Genomic DNA, 7,867 nt, shown 5'->3' with positions numbered 1-7,867 from the left:
GTTTCTAAGACAATACTAGACCATACCTGGAGTATTAGAAAATGTCCTGAGTGATAGGTCGAAAGGGCCTGTGCAGAGGCGAGTGATGAGGTTGGTGAGAATGCTTAAGAATCAGCTGGCACATGCTAAGTGTGGGCAGATTCTAGGGCCCCACTCCTTAGACTCTGATTCAGTCGGTTTGAATGAGGGGTCCCTGCAATTTGCTTGATTAATGTGCTCCTCAGATGATGATAATGTTTGGACCACACTTAAAGGAATACTTCTGCAAGCATGTCAACAGAAGAACCAGTGGACACCTGAGATTGTCAGCTGGGAAAGGACCACTCAAGGGGGATGAGACAGTAGCCTTCCAATTGCTAAATATGTGTTATGGACATGATGTGATTTGTTCTGGAGCCCCAAGGGTCACAACAGAACCTCATGGGTAGAAATTCCAGGGAAGAAAACTTCAGCTTAATATAGCTATTTTCTAAAGATTAAAGCTATCTAAGGGTGGAATATATAGCCTCCAGGAGTAATGAGCCCTCTAGCTCTGGAGGAATTCAAGTTTGTCTATCTGCATGGCCTCTGGGAATTTTACATAGAAGAAATTAGTAGCTCATGCTCTTATTGTCAATGGTACTTAATTACTTTTAGTAACTGTTTACCTGTGGGTCTAGTGCACTGAACTCTCACAAGTGTTTATTAACCATCTACCTGGTGCCTGATTCTGTGAAGATGAAGCACAAAAGTGCTGCATGAATCCAGGTGAAGGCGTGATCTTAGCAGATGCTATTGTCAGGCAAGGAGAAGGATCTGGGCTTCCATTTCTGTATGGGAGAAGGTAATAGGCATACTGGCAATGAGAAGGCGGTGGTGAGGCTGAGATTACCCATTGGGAAAAGCGGGGAGGGGTAGTTTTGCTTTGAGAAGAAAGGTTCTTTCACACCAGTATTTAACACATTAAGTAAAGCTTTCATTTTCTTCCAAATGGGTATCCATTTTTCTACCTTTCTCTTCAGAACTACGAAGTTCCAGTTGTCTCCTGGAGATAAACAGAGTCGTTAAACACTTACTTTCCTTGGCTCCACATGTGTCTTTCCTTCTCCCTTTAAATTTGTGGTCACCATTAATGTATATAAGATGTACTCCCCCCTTTTTTCAGAAACTGTTCAGACAATGTCCTCTTCCTCATACTCTCCCAAGAGGAGAAAAGAACGATCCTTAATGGCAAATGGCCGGTGCAGTGAAGTAACACCAAGAGCTGGCTTCACACTCAGGAGAGAGCCCTGCTCCTCCTTCTTGTGGAATATGTTCCCCTTTTGATTTTCTACAAACTTGTATGAGGAACTGTTGGTTTTTAAAAAATATATTTATGTATTTTCCTTATTTTATTTGGCTGCATCGGGTCTTAGTTGCGGCACACACGATCTTTGTTGAGGCATGCGGGATCTCTTCGTTATGGTGCGGGGGTCTGCTTGGGTTTCTCTCTAGTTGTGGCGCGCAGGCTCCAGGGCGCGTGGGCTCTGTAGTTTGCAGCACGCGGGCTCTCTCGTTGAGGTGCGCGAGCTCCGTAGTTGTGGTGCACGGGCTTAGTTGCTCCGCGGCATGTGGGATCTTAGTTCCCCAACCAGGGATCGCACCCATGTCCCCTGCATTGGAAGGCGGATTCTTTACCACTGGACCACCAGGGAAGTCCCAGAATTTGTTGTTTGAATCAAGCAGGAGACACTGAAGAGTTTCTCTCTTTCTAGGATTTCAAAATAATAGCACCGTATTCTAGAGTCTAGACTCCGTTTCTGTTTTAAAGCTAGGAGCCAATTACTGACACCAAGATGACATTAGATGTTTTTAGAGTTGGGTCATCTAGGTGACATTTTGTTAAAAGTGTATGTATATGGGCCAATTATTAGACCTACCGAGTTTTATGATTAGCTGCCCTTAGAAACCTTGTTAAATCATGTGTGCAGGCTCATGTGAAGTGGTTACTCAATTTGATTGTTCTTTGTTGTACCTTCTCTCCCTCCTTCCTTGATAGCTGCTATTTATTTGGTATTTTAAAATATTTCCTCTTGTTGACATATAGATCCATCTACCAAAAAAGTCATAATGATACCTTGATCTATAAATGTTCAGAGTTTCTTAAAATCCTAATACAGAATGAGATGGTCTAAAAGTTCTAGTTTTGGAAGTTGCCATCAGCAGCAGATTTTGCTGAATAGTACTCTATGTGTTTAATAATAAGGTTTTCTTTTTCTATAAACTATTTCTTGTGGAACTGCTCTCTCCGATGCTGAGGTTACAGAAAAATATCATTTTTCTGTCACTGTTGGTGTTCTTCAGGCCCTCACATTAAAATGGATGTGCTTTTAGAAACCTAGGTGGTTATCTACATCAGAAAAATACCTTATCCTGGGCCCCATCGGGTGATTTGGACAGAGCAATGCAATTTAGATGGGGGAAATGGTATGTATTACATTTTATAAGAGCCAGCTTCCAGTAATAACCATCTGACCCTTGTGATCCTATGTTTTCAATTTTCCTGTTAAAGAATGCAACAAGCAAAGTTGCCAAAGCATATTTTTCTGTCAAGTGTTCACTGATTTATGAGCTGCTGGGCAGATTTTCCATTTTCAGTGTTAGAAGACAGGAACATCAAACACTTACTTTTCTCTTAAAGTAACTTCTCATGCAACTGTCTGATGGCATATACTAAACTCTGGGTTTGTATTTGAAAAGAAAGCCCCTATGTATGAGTGCAGAGAAATAGTGGCATGATTTTAACCTTGATTCTAGGCTTTTGTTTGCTTTGGTCTTTTTGATTTGGATATGAGCTCAGTATCTGCTAATTAAAAGAATTAAAATAGCAGCCTATTGCTAATACCAAAATACATTTATTGAGTGCCTACCTTGTATATATTCCTTTGCTAGGCTTTATTCTGGCACATCTTATGCAACATATCTTATTTAAAAGACTGATTAATGAAGTAGCAGTTTGGAAATCCCTGGTGGGAAGTAGCAGCTGTATTCAGTATAGCTTCCCCAACTGCCATGCATGGCATCAACCTGAGGATGTCTGTGTATTGAGATGAGAAATAAAAAAATCATTTCTAGGAAATGCCGTGTATCTTTGTACAATTTCCTGGCCTCCAGGGAACGTAGTCCAGATACTTGGCTTGGTAAAAATGTTGAAGTGAATCATGATCACTATTCCTGCCTTCTCTTCCTTTTCTTTTCTCTAAATCAAAAAGCAGTTTAACATTAGCATAGTTGTATTAGTTCTCTGTTGTTGCATAACAAGTTACCCCCAAACTTAGCAGCTTAAAACAACCAACATTTATTATCTCCCAGTTTCTGAGGGCCAGGGATTCAGGAGTGGCATGGCTTGGTAGTTCTGGCTCAGGGTCTCTCATGAGGTTATGGTTAGGAGGGCAGTAGGGCTGCAGTGATCTGAAGGCCAACAACTGGAAAGACTGAAAGACTTTGAAAGATCTGAAATACTAGGGCTAGAAGATGCACTTCCAAGAAGGCTCACTTACTTGGCTCTTGGCAGGAGACCTCAGTTCCTTTCTATGTGAGCCTTTCTACAATGTCCTTGGGATGAGGCAGCCGGTTTTCCCAAGAGTGAGTGATCTGAGAGTGAGAGCGAGAGAGAGAGAGAGAGAGAAAGAGAGAGAACAAACAGGAAACCACAGTGGTTTTTTTTTTTAACACTTTATTTTATATTGGAGTATTGGAATACAGTTGATTAACAATGTTGTGTTAGTTTCAGGTGTACAGCAAAGTGATTCAGTTATACATATACATGTATCTATTCTTTCTCAAATTCTTTTCCCATTTAGGTTGTTACATAATATTGAGCAGAGTTCCCTGTGCTATACAGCAGGTACTTGTTGGATATGTCATTGTAGTTTGGATTTGCATTTCTCTAATAATCAGTGATGTTGAACATCTTTTCATGTGCCTCTTGGCCATCTTTATGTCTTCTTTGGAAAAATGTGTATTTAGGTCTTCTGCCCATTTTTGGATTGAATTGTTTGTCTTTATGATATTAAGGCACATGAGCTGTTTGTAAATTTTGGAGACTAATCCCTTGTTGGTTGCACTGTTTGCAAATATTTTCTCCCATTCTGTGGGTTGTCTTTTCGTTCTTTTTTTGGTTTCCTTTGCTGTGCAAAAGCTTTTGAGTTTAATTGGGTCCCATTTGCTTATTTTTGTTTTTGTTTCCATTATTCTGGGAGACAGATTGAAAAAGATATTGCTACGATTTATGTCAGACTGTTCTGCCTATGTTTTCCTCTAAGAGTTTTATAGCGTCCAGTCTTACATTTAGGTCTTTAATCAATTTTGAGTTTATTTTTGAGTATGGTGTTAAAGAGTGTTCTAATTTCATTTTTTTTTTTACATTTGGCATCCAGTTTTCCCAGCACCATTTATTGAAGAGACTGTCTTTCCCCCATTGTACAGTTTTGCCTCCTTTGTCATGGATTAATTGACCATAGGTGCATGGGTTTATTTCTGAGCTTTCTATCCTGTTCCACTGATCTATAGTTCTGTTTTTGTGCCAGTACCATACTGTTTTGATGACTATACCTTTGTAGTATAGTCTAAAGTCAGGGAGCCTGATTCCTCCAGCTCCATTTTTCTTTCTCAGTATTGCTTTGGCTATTTGGGGTCTTTTGTGTCTCCATAAAAATTTTAAGATTTTTTGTTCTAGTTCTGTGAAAAATGCCATTGGTAGTTTGATAGGGATTGCATTGAATCTGTAGATTGCCTTGGGTAGTATAGTCATTTTGACAATATTGATTCTTCAAATCCAAGAACATGATATATCTTTTCATCTGTGTCATCTTTGATTTCTTTCATCAGCATCGTATAGTTTTTGAAGTACAGTTGCATTTCTATACACTAACAACAAAAGATCAGAAAGAAAAATTACAGAAGCAGTCCCATTTACCATAGCATCAAAAAGAATAAAATACCTAGGAATAAACCCACAGTGGCTTTTATGAATTAGTCTCCAAAGTCACTCAACTGTTACTTTCTCTTTATTCTATCTGTTAGAAGTGAGTCACTAGTTCCATCGCACATTCAAGGGGAGGAGAATAAGACTCCAACCTTTAAAGGGAAGAGTATCAAAGAATTTGGGAAAATGCATTCAAACTACCACAGTTGTACTTGTCATTTAAAGTTTATAAAGAGTTTCCAAACATTGTTCCTTCAAAAGAGTTCACAATGTCAGTAGTGCCTTTCTCGCCTATCACTAAGGTATAGGGCCTCTTGCTCTAGAAGAGCTGTAATATGTTATCAGGCGTTTGCATAACTCTCTGCTTCTAACTACTATCCTATGGCATTCTGGCCAGAATTTGTATTAGCCAGTGGAGAAATGATAATGTGCTGAGACATTTTGCTGTGCTCAAACAGAGCACTTCCCTGTGGTTTTAAGATTTTCCGTCATCCTATTTTCCTTATCATGAGGATGGTATCACTGAAGAGCCAGTATGAGTGGACTGACTGATTCATTTCATGAGCACTAAGGAGAGAGAGGAGCATCTCTCTAAATTTGTGGTTCTCCTTGGTAAGACAAATTTAAATAAATCACATGTTCATAAAGAAAGTTTAGAAAAAACCATCACAGTATACTGGAGTAGATTTTATATTTATTGATAGTAATAAAGCCTTTTTATATTCACCTCTTGAGAAACATTAAGTGTTCTAAGATACTAACTTAGGGACCTGTTAATGAGAAAGATGCTGGTTTGGAAAGTTTTTTTTTTGTTGTTGTTGTTGTTCTTTTTCATCTTTTATATTAGCGTAAAGTAAAATAACCAGTTTTGGTATGCATATCTATGAATTATAACACGTGTATAAATTCTTATAACAACTACCACAATCAAAATGCCATACAACTTCATCACCCCCCAAAATCTCCTTCTTGCTATCCCTTCATAGTAATATCTAACTCCACCCATAAATTATTTCAATCTCTGACCTTTTCTCCATCACCATAGTTTTGTCTGAAATTGCCACGTAAATGTATTCATATAGTATCTGATATTTGAGACTAAGTTCTTTCATTCAAAACAGTGCTTTTGCAGTTCATCCAAGGTGCTATCTCAATAGTTTATTCCTTCTATTGTTAAGTGGTATTCCATTTTATGGATGTACCAGTTCGTTTATACATTCATCTGCTGAAGGACATTTGAGTTATTTCTGGCTTTTGGCAATTATGAATATGCATTTATGTACAAGTGTTTTAGTGGACATAAATTTTCATTTCCTAGGGTAAATACGTAGGAGTGGGATTAGTGCATGATGTGATAACTGAATATGTAATTTTATAAAAACTGTGAAGCTGTTTTCAAGAGTAGTTGTACCATTTTTCATTCCCACCAGCAATGTATGAGAATTCCAGCTGCTTCACATGATCACCATCACTTGGAATTATCTGAATTTTTATTTTAGTCATTCTGTTAACTGTATAGTGGTATCTCATTAAGTTTTTTTAAATTTGCATTTCCCTAATATCTAATGATAGTGAACATCTTTTCAATAAAAGATGTTTGTCCTCTGTATATCCTCTTGATGAAGTGTCTATTCAAATCTTGTTTATTTTTAAATGGGTTATTTTCTTACTGTGGAGTTTTGTGAGTTCTTTTTATATTGTGTTCTTGTTATATCTAATAATCCTTCACCTAAATTCAGGTCAAGAATATTTTTCCTATGCTTTCTTTTAAAAGTTGTATATTCTACATTTAGAACGATGATACATTTTTGTTAAATTTTGCATAATATATGAGGTTTAGATTGGAGATTATCCTTATCTATCTATCTATCTATCTTATGTATAATGAATTGTCCCAGCACCATTTGTTGAAAAGACTATGCTTTCTCCATTGAACTGCCTGTGCACCTTTGCCAAAAATCAACTGGCCATATTTATGTTGGTCTATTTTTGGACTCTCAATTCTGTTGAAATTTTTTTCTGGTTCTTCGTATGCTGAGTAATATTGTATCACATCCTGGGCATTTTGAATCTAATGTTATGAGACCATGGGTCTCGTTTAAGCCCTGTAAAGAATACTGATAGGTTTTATTCTAGTAGGCTTTTGAACTGGTTAGGTTCAGGTCACTCATTTCAACCAGCCTTCTAGAGATTGTGGTTTCAATGCTGAGTCCATTTTTGAAGATTTTGTAATGATCTGGATGGCACCACCCAGCAGACCACTCGATACCTGGGTGATTGACTGTGATATATTGTCTAGGGTCAGATCTATGCATGAGCTGCTTGGGTAAGTCCGGAATTCAAAAACAGCTTCATGGGTTTATTCTCTCAAGCTCCTTTTCCATACATGTTCTCCCAGTATTTTATTGTTCCATAAAACTTCCTCTCCTCTGTGGTCAATCGGTGGTACAGATCATATAGGAAAGGCAAGATAAACATCTGAATCTTTCCCTTTATTTACTAGTTTTCAAAATAATGGATTAGTCTACCAGTATCCTCCAATGATGACCTATTAGAGTTTTTCTTTCTTTTTAGAGAATCATTTTGATCTCATGGATTTAAACATATTTGATCTGTTCAGATCCATTGCAATTATTAACCTTATTGATGAGTACAAATTTAGTAGAGGACTCTTTTTGATCATTTGACTGCCTTGATAAACCATGCATTTGGCCAAGTCACTTGTCTGAATTATAGTGGGAACAGATGATGATAAATCAGTAAGACTCCCAGAAGACTGATCTTTTCCTTAAGGACCCATTACCATAACTGGCCAGCAAGTATTCAGGAATGAAGTACAATGTCATCCATCCATTCATTTTTAATTATTTGCTCACTCATTGAACCAACAAACATTTATTGAATGCATACCATGTGCCAGCC

At 37.7% G+C, this 7,867-nt stretch overlaps 1 pseudogene; it reads right to left on the bottom strand.

The window, feature by feature from the left end:
* Nucleotides 1-1,151: 1,151 nt before the first annotated feature.
* On the bottom strand, nt 1,152-1,329 carry LOC131764716 (small nucleolar RNA U3; annotated as a pseudogene).
* Between the last annotated feature and the right edge of the window lie 6,538 nt (nt 1,330-7,867).

This window comes from Kogia breviceps, chromosome 10, assembly GCF_026419965.1.
Source record: "Kogia breviceps isolate mKogBre1 chromosome 10, mKogBre1 haplotype 1, whole genome shotgun sequence".
Taxonomy (NCBI): Eukaryota; Metazoa; Chordata; class Mammalia; order Artiodactyla; family Physeteridae; genus Kogia; species Kogia breviceps.
This window is presented reverse-complemented; position numbering and strand designations above follow the sequence as displayed.